Source organism: Sarcophilus harrisii, chromosome 1 (assembly GCF_902635505.1).
Source record: "Sarcophilus harrisii chromosome 1, mSarHar1.11, whole genome shotgun sequence".
Taxonomy (NCBI): domain Eukaryota; kingdom Metazoa; phylum Chordata; class Mammalia; order Dasyuromorphia; family Dasyuridae; genus Sarcophilus; species Sarcophilus harrisii.
In genome coordinates, this window is record NC_045426.1 from 695,188,233 (window position 1) to 695,210,747 (window position 22,515).

Consider the following 22,515-nt stretch of genomic DNA (forward strand, 5'->3'; position numbering starts at 1 on the left):
TTTCTTTCGCTCGTTCTACCAGTCAAGGCCTTCCTTCTTACACTAAGAGTTATTTCTAACAAATAGGATTAATAAAATCTCCATAAATTGAATGCTATTACAATTTGAGACCTAGAAGGGACCTTGGAGATCCCCCAGACCAATCAACTTCATTTTACAGATTTAGAAACTGAGGTAAGAGTTATTTGTTCTAGGACATGGAGCTAGCTAGAGTTAGCATCTAGACTGGAACTCAGGTCTTCTCTAGCTAGCGCTTTATCAGTTGCCATTGGCATAAGTTGTATTTCTAAGGTTTTGCTTCACTAAGGGTTTGCCACAAATCAGAAGGCTTTCCTTTCCTTCTGGCAATTTAGCATATTTTATGTGACTTCTCATTGCCTTTCATTTAGCTCAGAGACATCACTGCTAGATAAGGTCTTGCTGTGAATCTCATACAGGTAACACAAAGCAAACAATTCACTGAGAGGGGATTTAGATATTTTAATTCATGGAACCACAGAATCACAGGATTGGAAGGAACCTCAGTAGCCAGATAAATGCAACCCTATTTGAATAAGAAATTACAGTGCCCTCGATAAGTAGTCAACCAGCTTTTGCTTAAAGACCAATAGTGATTCTTAGCTCATCTCTTTGCTCTCACAGTTTAAAGAAGACTCAAGTTTGTTTTTTACAACTTGTATATCCTGACAATTCTGGGGTCATCAAGAAAAAAGAAATCCATGTCCAGTTTCTTAGAGGTGTATGGAATCACCTTCATGCTGACTACTAGCTATTGAAATGAATTCAAAACAACTGCTTTGCTGAGGTCAGTATAAAATAAACTGGGCCTCTTGTTTCTTACAATTACTCTCCACAAGTAAATTCACCAAGTGGATCATTTTCCCAGGGGTTTTCTCCTCTCCAAAGGCATGCCTGAATCATCCTAAGATGCTGAAGCCCAATATTAAATGTGGATTTGAGGCTGGAATTTCATGAGACTAGAGGGTTAAGAGGCTACTCTTCATGGAAAAACACTGCATTGGAGGTCTAAAAACCTAGGTCCAAATCTTAGTTCTCACACTTATTTCTGTGATTTTGGGCAAATCACTCTCAAACTCTGGGTATTTCTTTCTTTATTCCTTCAGCAAGGGTCTTGGGCTCAATTCCCTTCTGGCTCTAAATCTATGCTCCTATCTATTATCCCTTGGGAACAATCACTTCTACTAACCTACTTAGATGGTCTTTAAAGATATAATTGAGGGTTGGTAGTGTTCTAGAATCATGACCTTGGAGCCAGGAGATCTGGGTTTAAATGCCAATCGTGACATTTCTCAGCTGTGTAGCCAAAGGCAATTCACTAACACTCTCTGAGCTTCAGTTTTTCCTGCCTGTAAAATGGGTATATGGTCACATTATCTATCTCATAGGATTGTTATGAGAGAAGTGCTTTGTCACTCTTAAACTAAAACCATAGAGAAATGTGAGTTGTTATTGTTATTTGACCAGACCGATAATTTCATGACTTCAGAAAACTCTCAGTGAAGAATTTCCTCTACCAATACAAACTAGCATCTTGTCAACAACTTGTCAAGCTGTTAAGAGTACTAGAATAGAGTAGTGAGAAGCAAAAGGACTCGCCCAAAGTCACATAGCAAGTGTAGGTCCCAGGCAGGACTTGAACTCAGCTTCTCCTGACTCTAAGGCTTACATTATTATTGCTACAGCTGAAGAGAAAGTAGGTTGTAGAAAAAAACATCAGTCTAGAGATGAGAAGGCCTGGATTCTACCTCTGACTCTTATACCCACCAAGAATGAACAAGTCATTTTATATCTCGAGACTTAATTTTGCTCATCCATAAAATCAGGTTGAACTGGATGATCTCTAGAGTCTCTTCTAACTCAAATATGCAATTATTTCACATTGACAAGACAAACCATACTGTTCCTTTGTGAAGATGTTATGTCCTCTTTGGGTTGTGGATAATCACCCAAACTAATAATGGTATGAATTACAGAATCTCAGAACTGGAAGAAACCTCAAATACCATCAAATCTAATTCACACCTGAACAAAAATACCCCCCCCCCTCCACACACACACATACAACATCCTCAACATAGTCTGGAAGACTTCCAGTAAGGTTGAACCCATTACTTCCCAACACAATTCATTACATTTTTAAGCCAGCTCTAATCATGAGAATATCTATCTTTACATTGAGCTGAAATCTGCTTTTCTGGAGCTTCCACTCATGGATCTTTGCTTTGCCCTCTCAGGATAAACAAAGCAAGTCTCCTCCCTCTTCACATAACAGCCTTCAAATACTTGAAAACTATTTCTAATGTCATTCCTATCCTCTTCTCTCTCCTAACCCAGCCTTTTCTTCTTTAGGTTATACATTTGTAATTCTTTTAAATGATTCTAATATAATATGTATGGTATCCAATTCCCTTAACCAGTCTAGTTGCCCTTTTCTGGAACTCCAGTATTTTTTTCTGGTTAGGTAAGAAATCCCTCTCATCCTTTCATGCAAAATGAATCTCAGCAGTGAATTGTAAAAACCAGCGTCACTGTTTTGCAGCTTTTAATCTTTCAGAATCACTCTTCAGAATTGCCAAGTTCAAATGTGGAATGGTTTAATTCTAAGGAATACGGATCCAGCAAGTGTTCTCTCTAAAACAACACAGACTTACACAGTTCAAAATACACACAGATATAAAAAAGCTTCTAAAACCGTACACAAACTCACAGAATCTCAAGCATTCCCTAGAACAAACTCACAAACACACACACCGAGATTTGTTATAACACAGAGACACAATCAGGAAAAACAAGTAGATACACAGACACAGATACACACACACACAAAGATTTGTTATAACACATACACACAATTAATCAGGACAAATAGATACACAGACACCGACACACACACACACACACACACACACACACACACACACACACATACACACACACACACACAATCATTTGGGCGCACACCTGTGCTCACCTCTGATTTCCTTACCGACCAAGGGACAAGGAAAGTGCCTGTCCAGAACCACGGACAGCTCCCTTGCTCTGGGGTCCGCTGTAGCCTCAGCAGAGATGTGTGGGCGAATTGCTCAGCTCAGCTCAGCTCAGCTCAGCTCCTACTCCAGCCCAGACTAAACAACTCACCCTTTTCCCTGGGGTCCTGGGAGGCGGGCACTGGCCAGGAAATGTGAGAGAGGGATGGCAAAGTGCAAGCAAATGTATAGAGCACTCAAGAACCCTTTCCTACTCTGGGAATTCACAGACTCTGGAGACTTTAAAATTTGGCCATTTGAAGAAGGGAAAGAAAGCAAAAGATTGACTTGTCCTGGACTCCAGGAGAAGAGCTCCCATGTTCCCTGGCAACTAACAGCCCCAAACTGTCTCCAGACAACAAGACGGTTCCCTTTCCTTCTGCCTTTCCCGCCTCTTCTACTCTGATCTCAGTTCTGGCTCCTCCTTGAATGGATACAAGCTTCCATTTCTACCCCTGATTTCAGTCTTATAATAAGGCACGATTTATCCTTGGGACTAGAGGCTGTGCATGTATGTACACTAGTTGCACGAGCTCATAGACATACTGGGGGAGGAAAGGAAAAAAGGAAGTAGGTGCCTGAAATCAAAAGAAATATTCTGACCCACTCAAAGCAGGCCCCTGGGTTTTGGTGACCCCAAAGCCAAGGGAATGCTTGGGTTGCCAGCTGGGGAGATTGTAGAACAGGGCAAACTGTTTTCAACCCAGGAAATGGAGCCAAGAATCTAGTTACTGGGTCCAAGAGCCTCTCAGTGAGCAAACTAGCTTCTTCCCCTCCCATAGCCCCACTGAAAAGTAATGCCCAGTCACTCACTGGTTAACCGGATCTAGCTCTTACTTTATTCATTTTCCTGTGGTGATTGAGGGGAGTCAATTTATACCCAGCACATATAGATCTTTAGGCACCCATACTCCTGCCCTCTCCTTGCATTCTCACTTCCAGCCTTCTTTCCTATTTTTAATTCCACCACTCCACAATCTCCTTGAGCTGCTGGATCCTAATAAACCTTCTTATTTTTGAGAAGGATGAAAAAAGGGTGTGTATGAAAGAATCAATGACCTAAGAGAGGAACTAATTTCCAGGTAGGGGCTAATTTATTTGCTGAGGGAGGGTCTTCCTGTCGGATAATTTTATATTCAATTTGTGGACTCCTTTCGCTTTCCTTTCACAATCCTAATTCAGTTTTAGAGATCTGCCTCAGGGTACTGAAAGATTAAGGGACTTGTCCAAGATCACCCGATCTGAAGGATCAGAAGTTGCATCTAAACCCTGTTTTTCTACTCTTATCCTACCACACCACACTGCCTCTCTGAGGTTACTTTAGCCAGGAGAATTACCGATTCTCACTTCCTGGAATAGCCCCCAGCAAAAATAGTGAAAGCACAGGATTTATAATCAAAGAGCACAGTTTTAAGTATTAGCTCTCCTACCTTTGGGCATATTACTTTCCCTCACTGGACCCTAATGGCCCTCTATGTAAAAAGAGGGAATTCTATTAAATGATCTCCACTGGCTTCAAATCTATGATCTTAAGGGACCTGAACAAATGGGCTTCTGAGTGTTTATTCAACAACTTCCGGCATTAGGGCACATAAAGGTTTTTTTTTTTTTTTTTTAATTTTGCCTCTGAAGTTGGGGATTTAAGTTCTGTGTTAAGGCTAATCTTTTCATGCCCCAAGTCTCTCTCTGTATATTTTACTAATTGGATCTGGCCTTTCCCCACATTTAGCCTTGTGTGGACCTTTCAATTCTACAACTTCCCTGGATTTGGGGGATCCTTCTCAGCTTTGGCTTTTGCTTGGCTTCTGACCCTCAGGGATAGTGTCAGGACCTCTTTTACCCCTCCTCCCGAGCCTCTGCCCTTCTTCACAGACACAGCTCAGGATGGATAGAGACAGATTCCCTCATTCTCCAATTCCCCCATTTCCATTCTGTTCCACTTGTGCCCTGGGGCATGGGATCTGACCACCTTTTCCTAAACTGAAGGAATGCCATCATATAACTGCAGGAGTTGGGAATTGCGAAGCTTAGGAGACAGCAATTCCTGAAGTGTAGATATAGCCACTCACCCTTGTAGGTGACAGTGGGGAGCCCATGGTCAACCGCAGTAAGGAATGGAGGGAATGACAGCCAGCCTTCTTTCCTATATTACACCCTCCTCACTTTCTGGACCCCTCCCCAAACCTAGAGATGACTAGGTTTAGGGAATCCGATGCCACAACAGCGCAATCTCTTCCTGCTCCAAGAAGCTTAATCCTTCAAGATGCGCACTGAAATGACAATGCCCCCCCCTCAAAAAATCCTCCCTCTACATCTGTTTCCCCCACTTTGAACCATTCTAGGGCAGCCCAAACCCGCTCTTGTTTCGGTTCTCTGAAAGTGGAGATGAGGAGGACCCCCAAACTACTGACTTAGACCCCACTCTAAAGCTCGCGTTCGCTAGCATTTCCCTGCCATTGGAGTTCCGAGCGTGTGGGCCCCTTCTCGTTTCCCCCCCAGACCCATTCCCAAGGCTCACCTAGAGCCAGTTGGAAAGTTTAAGCTCTCCCAGGGGCTCCCCGCTCCGCCTCCCCTGTTCCCAGGAAGGGAATCCATCATGCCTGGGTCATTTCCCTTCCCCTAAACCCTGGCTTAGCCGGGCCGACTCCGCCCGGGCAACCGTGGTGGGGGTGGAGAGGTTTCTGTCAGAGGTTGAGGCGGCAGTGGGGGGCAGCGGCTTCCCAGATGTGAGCTAGGGAGCCGAAGCTCCCCGCCAACCGCGGGAGAAGAGTATAAACAATCTGCGAGGCTGGGAGCCCCGTTCTTATCCCGGGAAAACCTCTCCCTTCCTGGGGAAGGGGCAGGGAGCAACTTTTACCAGGTAAATCAATGCACACGCGGATTTAGTCCCTTCATCCCATCCGGTACCGCCTGTAACCCCAATTCCCTGCAGGGGGAAAGCCAAGGCGACTGCTCTGTGTATGTGTGCGTGTGGCGGGGCTGGGGAGGGGGCGGCGGAGGGGAGGGACATTACCAAAGAGCCCCTCTCTCCCCCCTCCCCCAGCTAACATTCCGATCTGTTCCTGGGGAGAGGGGATCCTCGCAAAGTTGGCAGCGAAAAGGCTGTGGTGCCCTGCTCTCCCCAGTTCCAGTCTCGTACTCTTTCCCCGCTGGACCACTACCCTTCCAGTCCTTTTCCAGCCTGGCCAAAGGAATCTGGGGGGGGGGAGACACAAAGTTGGGCTTGATTCCACCCCACCCCCAATTCCCGGGTTCTTCTTCTCTCCTCCTGGGGTTACCAGGAGGTTCTGAGCCACTTGCAACGAGGGTGGTGGTGGTGGTGGGGAGGAACGGGGGGGGGGGGCGAGGGTTACTGAGCTCGACAGTGTCCGAGCTGGCAACTCACCTGCTTCAGGAGACCGAGTACGAGCCAGCCAAGCCTCCTGAGCTAGCCTGCCTGCCTGCCTGCTTGCTTGCCCGGCGGCCAGTCCGCTTGCTTGGAGTCCTTTCTCCTCCTCCTCTTCCTTCTCTACTCTGTCTCAGGTTCACTTCAAGGATGCCAGACCTGGAACCTGGAGGCATCCACTCTCAGCCAGACACGCTGCAAGGTTGGGAGGAAACTGCCTTACCTATGGGTGAGAGCCACACTTTCCCCCCCTTTCATCTGATTTGTGCTTTCCAAGATCACTTCCCACCCCCATCTCCCTTTCCCCACCCCCACCCCACCCAACCCCACCCCTCCCCTCATCTCCCTCCTCCCTAGATGCCAGAGTTTAGAATGCTCTGTTCTCCCCGGTCTCCCACAAGGAGCAAGGGTGGTCCCTTCCCTCACCGGCTTCTGCTTCCCTCTTGCCTCCTGTGCTGGCTCTCTCCACCCCTCAGAGCCCTAAGTAGCTTCTAGCCATGAGATGGAAATGCAGTTTAAATATGTAGGGACAGGGACCCGGCGATGAGCTCAGCTAGGGTCGTGAGGGGGAATTTACTTTTTAATATCATCACTGAAATGAATTAACGTTGACGTCCAACCGGCCAATTTTATGGGTGTGGAGGGAGAGACGAAACCATCCTCATTAAGAGAAGCTCTGGACTCAAAGGCATACATCTTTTAAAAAACCTAATTTCCATTTTCCCCCCTATCAGGAAACACACATCCATACTCTCAATTCTTTTCCAATTAGAGAACTCTTAAGAAATGATAGTTCATTTTAGAAGATTTTGTTTTCTCCACCCTTTACTCCTGTTCTCCAAAGCTCTTCATTAGGCCTGCCTCCCTCCCTCAGCTATACCCCCATCTCAATGTCCAGGACTTGTTGATATTCCTAGTGTTTCTCTCTTCAGAGAGAATTTGTTCTGTGGCTTAATAAGATAATAAAAATAATGAAGTCCCCAACTCAAATGACATCTCTGATCAAGGAGGGGCAGAAATCAAAGGGTGGGGAAGGGAAGTCCTCTGGATATATGGATTATTGGGAGCCACTATCCCCACCTCTTCCTAAATGCACAAGCCAGTATGTTACTGAGAGAGTATTAAGCAGCAGTGCCCCACTATCCAGACTGGAAAAACTTAAGGGCAACTGGGGAGGCTGTGGGATTTTTGCTTGGATTCTTGCCATGCCCTAAATTCACAGCCACAAAGACTTCGATTTCACAAGCAACGCTTTCAATATGTCAATGCTATTAGTCCTTTTTTGAACATTTTTTTTTTTTGCTTCTTTCAGCTCATAGCGATGGCTTCATTTCTCTCCCTCTTCTCCCTCAGGGAGGAAGGTGAGGAGGGATACTAAAAGACAGTGATCTGACCCGGACCCTTCCTGTTCAGCATCATCCTGGGAGGAAGGAGGAAGGCCAAAGAGAAGAAAAGCGGGGGGGAGATAGCTAAGAACCAGGCTTCCTTCATTTTTACAAGTGCCCTGACATATGGGTTACTGAATAAATCCTGTTTGAAAGCTGTCTTTTTTTTTTTCTTGGCAGATTGTAGTGAGTCTGTGTATCACTTTCTTTGCTCGTCATACACTCTTGGAGAAGCAGGGTTATAGTTTTTAGGATGTGTGTGTGTGTTTGTGTGTGGGTGTGTGTGTAAAGGGAAAGCATTAGCTTGAAGTTGTGTGTATGTGTGTGTGTGTGTCTGTATGTCTGTGTTTTTTTTTTTTCTTCAACCCAATCATACATGCAAAGCACCTGAGTTCTGTGGTCTAGTGTTCTTTCCCACTTTCAGGTCTGCGTCTCCTGTTGAAAATTGAGCCCACTCAGTTATCTGTCTGTTTCTCTTTCTCTCTCTCTCTCTCTCTCTCTCTCTCTCTCTCTCTCTCTCTCTCTCTCTCTCTCTCTCTCATACACACACACACACACACACACACGAACAAAATCCTGCCAGAGATGCCAAACAAAAGCCACAATCCAACACACCACTTGGTCATTAATACATTCATTTCAAATCATTTTGCACTTCAGCCTAGGAGAAATGGAAAATGACTCTGGGGACAGCCATGAGGGTATTCAGGATCTACTTTTTAATGAGTGCAAAGACTTAAAAAATCAGGTATGTGTGTGTGCTCTTAAAAAAACATGTATAAAGTGGGAATGGCTGGGGCTAGGGCCTAAGGTCCACCTCCTACCTACCCTTCAGGTTGAATGGGGAGCCCTAAGAAGAAAAGAAATGGGCTGGATCCTTAAGCCAGTCCCCTTCCTGCCCCAATCCCCCTCTCATCTGGCTCATCTTCACCTGGCTGCCTGAGCTGTTGAAAGTTGAGAGCCAGGCTTCAGCTGTGTCACCATCATAAGCCTTGGTAAATTGCTCCCCCAATTACCATGGCAACTGGGAAAAATAAAAAGGAAACAGTACAGGGAAACAGCTCTTCCACAGGGTTGGCAGTTCACCTGATCAAAACAGGCCCTGGGACCACTTGGGGGTCTGTACCTGAGCCAATAGAGAGTCTTCTTCCTGGCATACCTGCTGTTCTGATGGGGCCAACGGAGGCTGGTAGTCATAAACTTCTTTGAGTATAGGGTGAGGGTGCCATTGACTCCAGAGGTTTGGGGATGTTCCCACACATGACAGATCAGGGCAAAAAGAAAACAAAGAAAGACCCCATAAACTTCCCCTTGGTGGGTTGACCATTTTTGAGCATGCAGTCAATACCCCAGGAATATGTAAACCTCCAAAGATTTCAGAGCTCAGGAAGAGACAGTGCTGGATTTGGAATCTTAAGGCCTGGGTTCAAATCTGATTCTGCCTCTTAGGAGCTGAGTGAATTTGGACAAATGGCTTAACCTCTCTTGTCTCAGTTTCCTCTCCTGTAAAATATTACACCCATTTTTTTTCATGCGAAGAGACTGAGACCAAGTGACATTCCCAGAATGACAAAGTTATAACCATCTGATGCAAGTTTTGAACTGGGATTTCTTGACTCCATGTTCAGCCTTTACTACAATATATCATTTAGTTGCCCACCTTCCTTTGGTAGAATGGTAGAGTGAGAGGTTGGTAGCATTTAGCCTCAATTGTTTTTAGGACAAGCTAGGGATGCTTCTTTGGGAGCAGGAGTATAAACTAGGGATACCTCCTTAGATCAATGTCCAGCAATATAACATCCTTCTTGCCAAAGAGAAAAATGAAGGGCCTAGGGTAATGGCCATATTCTGCTTATGAGTAGGTATGCTGGAATATAATCACATAAACACAGTTTCTATATGTCAGGGATAAACGTTGCTTTCTGCCGTAAGGTTGATAGAGTGGGCTAGACCATCCATCCAACCTATGCCTATACTTGCCCTTTATTATGAAACCAAAAGATAATATATTTAGAATAGAATTTAGAGGCCACCCAGTTGTTGTGAAGATCAAATAAGATATTTATAAAGTGCTTTGTAAAACTTAAAAGTGTTAGAGAAATTCTAGTTACCATTATTATTAGGTAGGATCAACTTTTCTGTCCTTTCCTCTATCTCTATTCTGTGTCTTTGTAACTTCTTTTCATTCAAGTTTGCCGTTAGAGTTTCCCTTAACCATGATGGATAAACACATCGGGGATGGGGGGGCATAAAGAGTATGGTTTGCCCTGACCCTTCCCCTTTAGGAATGGCTCTACCTGTGGATGGTGAAGATGTTGGGAAAGAGGAATTGGGTGAGAAGTGGGAGGGCAGGGAAGAGATCGTCCCTCCTCTTCTCTCCTGGTCCCCACTCTCTTCCCAACCATAAACTTCCCAGGCCCCACTCTACAGGACAGATTCCCCAGCCCAGTAAAGGCTGAGGTCAAAGTCTCCCTGAGCTGCTGGCCAGCTACTGACACAGCTGCCCTCCAGTTTGCTATGGTTGCTGCCACTGAGGGGGGTAATACATTATCCAGGGCTAATGAAAACATAATTATCTCCTTTTGACTGCAGAGGGGCTAATTTAATAGGCTACGATAGAAAGGCATCTGCTGGCTTCAGCTGTCAGTGAAGGCACTTGAAAGGCCCCGAGAAACAGCCTGGTCGATTTGGCAACCTCCAGGACTGACTCAGTACCTTTCCCAAGAGCCGTAGGCTAGGGGAGGCAGAAAAGGGGGTCAAACGTTGGAGTAGAAGCAGTGCAGATTACAAGGCTTGGTCCAGAGAAGCAATCCAGTTATTGCTGGCTCTCTTCCTCACCTGGAAAAAGCCAAGAAATTTCTAAAGTCTAAATTCTTTTCTCTCCAGCTCTCAGTCTGGGTGAAGAAGGCACAGGACACTTAGCTATGGTTGCCTCTTCCAGGCTGGTTGGGAAGGGATGCAGAAGAAAGGGGAGGGAGTCGCGCCTTCCTGAGAAATCTTGATAAATATTTATATGGAAGAATTTGGTTTAAGGCTCGAATACTTTGGACCCTATTGAATAAGTGATGGGAGTTCCAAAGGACTGCTCGGCCTGAGCAAGTACACAGTGTTCTCTTCACTGTGTCATGCTCCGGGTTAATGCTTCTTGTCATGACCTATGGAAAGTGGGGGTCACAGAAACCTTAGCCAGAGATATTCTTGGAGTGTTGCTGCAACCCCCCTTTTCCTTCCTTAAGCACTAATCAGCCCTCTCCTTTTTCAGCTGAAGGAAAGACGTGGGGCTGGGTGGTTCGGTACAACAGGGATGGGGCTGCCATGTGGTCCTAGGCAGAGTGATACCTAAAATTATAGATTTTTTTCTAGTACCGATGTGTCATGGGATTATAGCTTTAGATTATAACTGTAAGGGACCTTGGAATTCACCTAGGCCAGTCTCCTCATTTTATGGAAAATAGAGGTCCAGAGATCAAGGGATTTGCAGAAAATCAAATAAATGGCAAAAACCATTTTGAAGTGAGGAATCTAAACCAGTGTTCTTTCACTTCAGTCTGGAAGATAACAAAACAAAATTCTTTGTGAGAAATAATGTCTCAGAAGCCAGGTGCAATCACTTGAATTAAGTAATCATAAGACAATTTATAGAAATGTTTAGGAGAAGGGAGAGAAAGGAGCACTGGATTGATTAATTAGGGGGCTTTAATCTGAGTCTAACTACATGCGTGGCCTTGAACATGTCCTCTTTCTTCCATGAACCTGTTTTCTCATCTATAAAATGAGGGGGCTGGAAAGGAGCACTGGCTTAATTAATTAGTAGAAAAAGCACTGGATTAATTTGGAGGCTTTAATCTGAGGTCTACCTAGATGTATGGCTTTGGACATGTCCTCTTTCTTCCATGAACCTGTTTTCTTACCTATAAAAAGATGGGGCTGGTCAATAAATCAGTACGGATCTTATGTTTTAAGTTTCTTCCCAGCTTTGATATTTGCTCTGAGGTCCCTCTCATCTCTGATGTTCTACACGCTCATGCTCCACCCAGCCGAGCCATTCTGTGTCCTAAGGCTTCTCTTCACCATTCTAAGTGCTAAGGGTTTTGGTGACACCCACCCCCATTTCCCCCCAGCTCTGACAGCCTATTTTCTGAGGTTCCTTTGAGTTTGGATGTTCTACATTGATTCTGTTCTTCAGATGTAGGTTCCTAGGGCTGAGTTCTCTTTCATGGGATTTGACAATTTTAAAAGCAGAATATCCAGCCTTTGGCCCTGCTGGGAAGCTCTCAGACTTCCCAGGAATATTGAGGCACCTCCATCTGGAGAGGAGCAGGGAGCTCCCTGCCCAGCTTAGCCCAGCCTGGCCAGGCAGCCAACTCAGCTGAAATCCAGAGTGACAATTCTCCGCCTGACCTAGAGATGGCAGTAAACCTTCACCGTTGTGCTTTCAGCTCATTTTTTTCTAGAGACTTGCAAAGACCCCAGAAGTTTGAGGGGTGAGGGAGGGAGGCAGGAGGGTGGGTTACATCACTCCTCAGAGCCCCTCATCTTGGGACATTTTGAGCTGGGCTGCAGGAGAGTGGGGTCAAGCATCAGGCAGCCTGGGGTAAAGATGGGGATGGAACAAGGAGAGCCCAGCCCAGCATCCTTTCTTGGTTTTTTTCCCTATATCTCTGGTTAAAAAGAAAAAAGGGGGTCACCTGGTCTTGGATTCTGGAGAGGAGGAGAGAATACTATGGGATGTATTCAGATGACCCTGAATAAGGCCTTATTGAGCAATGCTATTGTTCTAATACAACCCCAGAAGGTAGGCTGCCCAAGAATAATTCCTCCCATTTTTAGATAAGGGAATTGGGGTTCTGGGAAGATGAGATTTTCCCAAATTCATATAGCTATTAAGTATCAGAGTTGAATTTGAACTCAAAACTCCAGGGTTTTTTTAATTGTGTTATAGTCACAGAATTACATAATTTAAAGCTAAAAAAAAAATCCCAAGAGTCTATCCTGTTCAACCCATATGAAAAGGCATGGCCCCAGCATTATCCCAATCTTGAAGATCTCTAAGGAAGTGAAGTCCTTCACTATCTGCCCCCACCCTCTAAGCCTCTACCTTCACTTTGGAACAGCTCTCCAAAGAAAGTTTTCCCTTGCATCCAGCCTAAACTGGCTGCTTTGTAACTTCTGCCCATTGTTTCTGATTCTGCCTGCTGGGGACAAATGCAGCCAATGAAGTTCCTTTCCCATATAGCCATCCTCTCTTCAAGAAAGCTCTGAGGTCATCCTGAGACTATCCTTCTCCAAGATGGAATCCATCGATTCTTACAGAGCAGTGAGTAGAGGAGGTCTGTCTCTTCTGGTCTCTTCCTCCGCAGATTCTCCAATTTAGATACAGGATTCTAGATCTCAAGCTAGAATGGACCTTTCATTTTACAGATGGGGAAACTGAGACTCATGCAGATTAAGAAACCTGTTTCAGATCACATAGGTAGTAATCATAAGATATTGTATTTGAATCCAGACCCTGACACCAGTCAGGACTTTTCCCATGATGCCATTCTATCTTCCTTTGACCTAGGGGCTCTTTACTCTCAGTTCCATTATTTTAATTTTCTCTCACCATCCCCCTAACTTCAGCACAGAATGTTAGACTTGGAGTGAAGAAGACATGGTTTCAAATACCACCTTTTCTATTTATTAACTATGTGGTCTTGGGCAAGTTCATTTTCCTTATCCGTAAAAAGACAGGGTTGGACTCGAATGATTTCTAATGTTCTTCCTAGCTTGAAATTTATAATTCTATAAATGTTTTGGACTCAGTTACAGTCAAAAGAGCTGATTTCAAATCCTGCCTCACTCAGGAGGTCTGTGGCCCCAGGTAAGTCACTTCAACTGTGTGCCTCAGTTTCCTTACCTCTAAAATAAAACTAAATAATATATAAGGCATATACCTCACAATGTTGTTGTAAGGCTCAAATTGAGATATGTGTAAAGTTCTGTGCAAACCAAAAGAGAGAGAGAGAGAGAAAGAAGGGAGGAAAGGAGAGGGAGGCAGCATTGCAGAGGAAATGTCTAAAAAACTGAAAACGGAGCTAGAAAAACCAAATTTAAATCCTGCCTCAGAGACTTAAAACAGTTATATGATCCTGGACAAGTTACTTAACCTTCCTCTCCTTCAATTTTCTCATCTGTAAAATTGGAATAATAACATTTACTTCACAGGATTGTTGTGTGGACCAAATGAAATAATATTTGTAAAGTTCTGTACTTCAAGTACTAAATAAATATGAGCTATTATTATTTGAAAAAAAGAGGAGGTTAGACTAAATGTCTTTGAAATTCTCCTCAAGCTTTTGGTCAGAGGGAAATTGTTTCTCTGGAGTCAGGAGAGACCTGGATACAAATTTCACCACTGACAATTAGCTGTGTGACATTGGTGACTTACTACCTTTCTGAGTTACTTTCCTCACAAAATAGGGATGATACCTGTAGCCCTTCTCTTATCAGATTGTGGTGTGGTTCAGATGAGATAATGTATATAAATGATTTGCAACTATAAAACATTATATATAAGGAGAATTCCAAAAGTCCTGGTTGTTATAAAGTTTTTAAAAGCTTTAATAGCTTAAAACTACACTAAGACTTTGGGGCCACCAGTATACATGTCTGTTGTTGTTAGGTGAAGTTCCTAGGGTGAAGCTCTTCATAGTTCTCTTATTTGCTAGGGCCCTTCCAGAGAACCCCTTGACTATTTGTTATTGTCTAATCTGTGGACCTATTGTGTGCTGCACTTTGAAGACAGGGCCTGTTTTCTTTTTGTTTTTGTCTTAAGCCCCTAGAGTAGAGCCTACGCTAGAAAGAGTCTTATAAATTCTTGCTGCATCAATCTGTGCTGTGATGGCAAACAGAGCATTTGTGAGACTGCATCTGGAAAGCCAGGAACTGATTCTGAGGGCAGGGAGGGCGCTCAAAAGATAGTCTCAACCACATTTTAAAAGATCTCCAGTTCAAATTCACCTTTATTCTTTAAGTTTTGACTCTTTCCCACCTCTGTCCCACCTTCTCCCCTCTCCCTTTTTTGTTTGTTTTCAGAGAATTGGTCTCCCTATTTTGACCACACTAGAAGTAAAATGGTCTTGTATTGTTTCAATTTCATTGCTGACCATTGAGGTTTTGATCCAATTCATCACCATTCTGGACTTTGTTTCTGTCCTTCTCTATTCCCATCCACTCCCCAGCAAGTACCTCATTTTACAGATGAGAAAACTGAGGCTTTGAGAGCTTAGATGACTTGTCCAAGATCATACAGATAAGTAGGTAAGCTGGGATTTGAACCTAGGTCCTCTAATTTCAGACTCTATGTCCCTTCATTTGTCTCCAGAGAAGTTAAGTAACTTGCCAGGAGGCACATAGCTAATAGAAATAGGATATAAACTATCCATTTTTTTAGGTTGCCTTTGTGATACCTGAAAGCTTCTTCCTTCCTTCCTTCCTTCCTTCTTTTCTCTCTTTTTTTCTCTATCTCTCTCTCTTTAAGACACCTTAGAATAAAGTTCTCCAAGGCCTTTAGATATCAAGTACTTCTTGAGATGCTTATATAACACTCTTCTAAATCAATATTATAGGAAGGTATTAGGAGACTCATTAAGAAATCTGATAGGGATAATGCTGACATGCTTTCTATTCTAATTAACAAGACCCAAGAGGCAAACATAACTCCTCTTGGATATTTCTTCAATAATAGGAAAGCAACTCCCTAAACTAATGAGGGCCCATCTTTAGGACAAATAAATCCCCCAAGGAAACAAAATGGAACTTGTGATTTCTAACCCTTTTGAGAAGGAGACGCCACTTTTCTGACATTTTCCAGACCTCTCCACAAGACTGTAGTTGGGCTCTTTGTTAAATGAGAAATTATATGATAGGAAAATTACTGCACTTGGTGTGAGGATGGGTAAGAGAAATTCTTCAATTCCATGATGAGTATTTATTGTGTACTTACTATGGGGAACAGGACAATAACTTCATGGCCCTAGGGATCTTTGGATCGATAGTTGGGAACCATCGGTGCAATGGAAAGTGGGTGGATCTGGAGACAGGAAAACTGAGTTATAAGATCTATGACCTTGGCCAAGCATTTTCTTAGAGGAAATGTGGTGTGATGGAGAGGGAACTCAACTCAGGGTAGGGAAGATTCAAGTATAACTCCTATCTCAAGTACTTATCAGCTGTATGATACAGGACAAGTTTTTTAATTTAGTTATGTCCATCTCTTCCTCTGAAAAATAACAGGGTTTATGTTAATGACTTTTAAACTCCAAATCTATAATCCTATAGCCTTTAGAATCTATATAACAGCCCAAACTTTCCTACCTCCCCAAAGCCTTTCTGTCTAGCTGAAAGAGCTGATCCATCACTAGAATGACCTTTGAGAACTCAAGGACGCCTGCATACCATGGGGAGATATCAGGGGAGGGTTTCGATGGGGAGGATGAGTAATAGTAACATTAACAGACTTACTGGCAACTCCTCAAAGCTAAAAACGAAGAAGATATTTAAGGCAATTAATACCATGCGAGAATAGTCTTCATGTACACCTTTAGAAATTGTCAAAATAAACATAACTGATTTTGAAAGTGCCTTGACAAACACCAATAAAATACTAATGAGACAGAGCTCATTGACTCCAAAGATAGAAAGATGACCTGGTGCTCACCAAAAAAGAAAAGAGAGGATAGATAGATGTTCTTAGAGCATGTGATAAATAGACCAGATCCTACCTTTGCTACCTGCAGACCTTTACTAAGCACTAGTAAAGGCTGATAATAGGTACACGCCATTGGATTTTTTGAATGTAACAGAAGAGTTTTACAATTAGAAGGAGGCCAGAAGACTTATTTTTTGAGTTCAAATCTAGCCTCAGACACTTACTAGATGAGTGATCTTGGGCAAGTCACCTATTTGCCTCAGTTTCTTCATCTGTAAAATGAACTCTAGAAAGAGAGGACAAACCAATGAAGTGTCTTTGCCAAGAAAAACTGAATGGGGTCATGAAGAATTAGACTTGACTGAATACTAACCCCCTGAAATGAAAATCTTAGAATGGAACCAAAAGGCTTTCTGGGGGACACCTCTAGGAATTCTGCCAACATTGTGTTGATGAAGACATATTAAGAAAATGGCTGAAGGATGTGGATTTGCTTGTGGAAACTGAGAGTTTATGATACTTCATACTTCAGCACTAGATCATCGCTACTAGAAACAACAGAAAGATTCTTTGAAGACAGAGATCAATAGAGACCCACAGTTCCCAAACTGCACATCGTGGTACTGTAGGTACTTCAGTAAGCTCATAACAGCATCACAGTGAATTTTGAAGTTTCAGGGCAAATATAATGATACTTGGGATCTTTAGAAAAACAAATTACTGTCTCAAGATCTTTCAGATCATAGGTCATGCTATATTCCTTTATTTTTATTTTTTAATTTTTTTTCATTCCTTTCAATGATATTTTAAAATGTGTGTTTTTTTAAAACTTGTTCTTTGACCTGTGCCAGTATCCTCTCAAACTTTCTTATTTGTGATGTCTTATCTTTTTCAAACTGGATTCATTGTGATAAAAACATAGGTAGTGCTTTATTCCTCCCCCCCCCACCTAAAAAATGTTTAACAAGATATGAGTGGAATGATGTCTGGTCTTATTTCAAGGTCTGAGAAACTGTGTAGTGCCCCATGCCGGAGCACACATCCCTTTAGTAAGTAATTGCTTATTGGTTATTTAAGATGAAACAAAAATATTATTTTTCTTTTAATTTATGCAAATTATTTTTAAAACTGAAAACTAAATTGTTAGGACATTATAAAGTTATTTGGCCCTAATTACTTAATAAACCCAACTTTTAGATATAATTGTAATTATTGCCAGAGGAGGGACTATGAACTTAGGAGGCTTGTGCACATTTTATATAGATTCAATAAGGAAATCATGGAGGCAGCATAAGATTGCTACAGAGTGCCAAAGTTTAACATACATATATAGTAAGACATATCTGATGGAGTGGAATTATACATAACTAATTTTCATGAATGGATAGACTACACTACAAACACGGATCTTATAATATCCAAAAAAACCTCAATCCATAAAGTGTAATGGAAATTAATCATCATCAGAGACAGAACTTTTGCCCACAATCTCTCAGACATAACATTTATCCATAAAACAAGAATATTTCTAAAAATAGATGTCACCATTTTAAATAGTCATAATATCCAAATTACACAGATCAAAAACCTTCCAAAATATAGAACTCTAGCAAAGATTAAAGTCACGTGGGGACAAGATGAAATACATATTAACCTCATTGTCTTATCTGCTATTGGAGTAGTAGCAAGGATGTTTTCATGGAGGATGACTTAAATCTCAACACTTTTGTTGATCACAAAAAGTTCTTTCTTTTTCACCTGTGCAAAAGTCTACAGAACATTAAGTTTAAAAAAGAAATAGTTGAGATCCCAATGCAGACCCAATAAATTGGCAAAGATGACAAGAGATGGGAATAGACAATATTGGAAGGATTATAGAAATATAGACACACATACATTATTAGTGGAGCTGTAAATTTGTCCAATCGTTCCAGAAAACAATTTGGAATAATTTGAATTAAATGATGAAAATATTCATTCTCGGAAGTCTCTGCTTTGCATATGCTTTGAGATCAATAGTATCTCTATACAGTATATTTAGTAACTTTTTTTTGTGGTAGCAAATAATTGGATATAGAGTAGATATCCCTTACTTGGAGAAGTTTAAAAGACTGTAATGGATGGAATGGAGTATTATAGTGTTGTAAGCAATGATGAATATGATAAGTATGGAGATACTTATAAACAGATACAAAGTGTGGCAAATAGAACTAGGCAAACTGTGTTCTCAATTGTTATAATATAAATGGACAGAGTAACAATAAAGCAATCTAAACCAAATGTTGTGGAATTATGACAAAGGTTTGTCAGAAATAAGAACTATCAGATGCCACCTCTTTTGTACTTTGTAGAGGTGGGATAGTATGGGAGTGAAACATTGCAAATAATTGCAGATCTTAGTAATATGTTGGTTAGTTGAGCTGAACTTTTTTCTCATTCTTTGTTTTTTCTTTTATTCCTTGTAAGCAGGAAAGGGGGTGATGAGTGCTACGGTGGGGTGTTCAAGTGATGTAAAAACAAGACATCAATAAACTTTTATTTGATGGCAGCTTAATTCTCTTTCTATTTAAACTCTATCAAAATGATGAGAATGAGAAGGTAATCTTAACAATATTAATAAAGACTGGAACATACTTTAAGACATTCAGAGAACTTTATATAATGATAATGTCTCTATATATTCATATAAGATGTTTTTATATAATATACAATATGTTATATATAATGCATAATAATATACAATAATAAAATGACTACATGTAAGTATATGTGAATATGTGTGCGTGTGTGTGTGTGAGAGAGAGAGAGAAAGAGAGAGAGAGAGAGAGAGAGAGAGATGAAAGGAGAGAGAAAAGAGAGAGAGAGAAGAGGGAAGGAGGAAAAAGATGAAGGGAGAGAGGGGATAGAAGAAGAGAGAGAGAGAGAGAGAGAGAGAGAGAGAGAGAGAGAAAGAAAGAGAGAGAGAGATCATTCCTTTTGATTTTTAAAACTACTTCATAAAGTAGTTTTTAACTTGAGGGGAGAAAAACATGTCCTGACAATTAGAGCTCTCCAAAGTGGGACAGACTGCCTTTAGCATGAGTGGATTTCCCCTCACTTGATGTCTTTGAAGAGTGGATGGTCCCTTGTTATTCAGGTTTGGGTTGAACAAGGTAGCTCCTGGGGTCCCCTCATGTTGTAAGGTGCTATTACAGTGAAGAACTTCTTTTCATTTTAACAATTAAGAGACAGAGGTACAGAGCACTGAGGGGACTTGCCTAAGGAGCAGCTGACTGAGCAAAGATTTGAATGAGGTTTTCAGATTCTAAGTCCATACCATACTGTTTCTATTGAGCTGAAATATATCTGACTCTCCAGTTCTACAGAGAGGGGAGCTGGAGGCTAGAGCAGTACCCCAAGGAAACTATAAATCAAACCACTCAGTAAACATTCATCAGATGCTTTTTTATTACCTGCCAGATGCATGTAGGGTTACAGAGACAACATGGAAACATGGCCTGACGTCAAGGAGCTTCCAATTTACATAGGGGAAGACAGTATGTACCTATAGACATGTACACATAGGGATAGATTCATGATTTACCTGGTAAAGGTAACTGCCATGTGAGGATATTTCCTTCACCAATGCTGCAATTAAGGGTCTCAGAGAATTGCCTAGACCCCTGAGACATTGGGACTTGCTTAGGGTCACACAGTCAATAGATATAAAAGTCAGGATTAAGACTGGTTTTCCTGTCTTCAAATATAGTTCTTTGTGATCTGTTATACTATGTCTATGTCCCACAATATATCCACAAGCATTACAAGGTACTTGAATAGGGGCAGCTTGGTGGCTCAGTGGATGGAGCGCTGGCCCTGGAGTTAGGAGGACTTGAGTTAAAATCTGCCTCAAGCACTTGACATTTACTAGCTACATGACCCTAAGTAAGTCACTTAATCCTGATTCCATTGCCAAAAAAAGAACTTGTAAGTGCAATGGGGAGGAAGGTTCCATAAGATTCCATTCACAATCTACTTTTTCTATTTTGTCACATAGTCTTATGAGCTAGGAGGGACTTTACATGTCAGCTCATTTTCTGGATTAGGAGACCGAGCCCAGAGAGTGATGTGCCATGCACGTGGCAGGTACTTAATAAATGTTGTGCTGAATTAAGCAGCTTTTCCAGGTTCATCTAAGTAGTAAATAGCAGAATTGGACTTTGAAGACAGGTCTCCTGACTCAAAATCCAGCAGCCCTTCTTTTATGTCCACCTGTTTTTCCTTCTCCCTTGTCTATTTGACTTCACCTTAGACTTTGACTTGTAGATCCTGTCTCATCAGCACAGAGATCAGTTTTACACACCTGTGAAAGCACACATCTCATTTAGGATGGACACACTTCCTGGGCACAGACTGCAGTGAAAGGAGCTCACCCAAGGCTCTAGTGTATAACTCTTTTAGTCTAGAGCTCTATCCTCATTGGCCCTGCAACAATCAGCAGCCAATCTGGGGTTTTAAACCCTCTCATCATTAGAATTATTGAGTATCAAAACTGGGAGGAGTCTTAGAAGAAGAGATGTCTGACCAGGAAGGGCCTTAGAACAGGGGATGTCAGAGCTGAGAGAAACTTAGAACTGGGGATGCCAGAGCTGGGAGATACTTAGAACAGGGGATGTCAGAGCTGGGAGAGTCTAAGTTTCTCATACAGATAAGAAGATGGATAGCCAGATAGAGAAGGGACTTATGTCACACTAAATGCGGGGCCAAGTCATTGGATCTTTTAGAATCAAACTCAGTTGTCTTGAAGATGGCTGAAAACTATCAACTCACTTAAAAGTAGCTTTTTTTGTGGCCACTTGGAGAGTGGCTCCAGTGCTGGTACTGTTCCACTGCATTTTCCCCCTGAGCTGGCAATTCTACTAAAAATAGGTGAGCCCAGCCCAGTATTTGGCAGAGAGTCCTTCATGCTGTGCTAGGCTTTGAAGGAAACACATTATCAGGTTATGACTAATAGAAATTTCCATCAAATGAAGCCTTGTCCAGATCCCGACTCCTGGACTTGCTATCTGGATGCCCTTGGGCATTACTTTTCTAATTCTGGACTCAGTATTCTCATCTGTAAAATGAATGAATTGAAGGCAATGGCCTTTGAGGCCCTTTCCACTTCAAAGTTCAATAATCCTTTAACTTTTATGTGACGCAATCCAGCACAGGACGATGGAATTTAATAGAACAACAGCAAGATCGTCTTATGGAATCATTTCAGAACAGAACATTACCTTTTAAAGTATCCAATTCAATTGGCTTCATCTTCACAGAGGTGAAGATGAAGGCTCTGAAAAAGTTAAGTTACTTTTCCAAGGTCACCCATCAAATTTATGGCAAAGCTCTAGCTAGAACCCAGCTCAGATTACATGGTTAAGACCGGGAAGACCTTAGAGACTATCCTGTCCAGCCCTTTTGTTCTACCAGTAAGGAAAGAGAATAAATGCCCAAGGTAGGACAGGTGCTAAGTGGGAGAGAGAGAACTTGACCTCAGGTGCCCTGATTCTCAATCAAGTGCTCTTTTCTATGGTACCATATTGCTTCTTGTGATTTCTAGATTACACCTTTTCTCCATCTCTCTAAAGCAGATATCCAGATATTGGCTTCTCATGTTTTGCAGGACTTAGTTTTGCTTTTTTTTAATTCTTTCTCTGTCTCTGTCTCTGTCTCCCTCTTTGTCTCTCTGTCTCTATCTTTCTGTCTGTCTCTGTCCCTGTCTCTCTTTGTGTCTCTGTCTCTATCTCTCACTGTCTCTCTGCTTGTATTATGAGGGGGATTGTAGTAAGAAAGGAAGGATGTCATGTTTAGGAAGAACATTGATTAGCAAGACAGGATTCAGAGAAGGGTAATGATAATAAGAGCAGCAGCAACAATAAACAACATTTCTATAGAGTTTTGAGGTTTGCAAAGAACTTTGCCTATATGATTCCATTTGGTTCTCACAACCTCTCTGAGGTATGAAGCACAAACATGAATATACAC

At 42.1% G+C, this 22,515-nt stretch overlaps 1 protein-coding gene and 1 long non-coding RNA gene across 13 annotated transcripts in view; one reads left to right on the top strand and one right to left on the bottom strand.

The window, feature by feature from the left end:
- NOS1 (nitric oxide synthase 1) overlaps nt 1-22,515 on the bottom strand; it is a 415,858-nt gene that overhangs the window by 302,915 nt on the left and 90,428 nt on the right. For 10 of the 12 annotated variants that reach the window (XR_004231301.1, XM_031948667.1, XM_031948664.1 and 7 more), the window contains exon 1: nt 6,433-6,577. The exons of the other annotated variants lie outside the window; for them this stretch is intronic. The gene's annotated coding sequence lies outside the window, so the exon portion shown is untranslated. Of the gene's footprint in view, nt 1-6,432; nt 6,578-22,515 lie in introns of those variants that run through there. 12 annotated transcript variants of the gene reach the window in all.
- LOC116420841 lies at nt 5,642-8,174 on the top strand. The gene is made up of 3 exons (XR_004231302.1): nt 5,642-5,907; nt 6,570-6,661; nt 7,745-8,174. It is a non-coding gene; the product is annotated as an uncharacterized LOC116420841 (long non-coding RNA).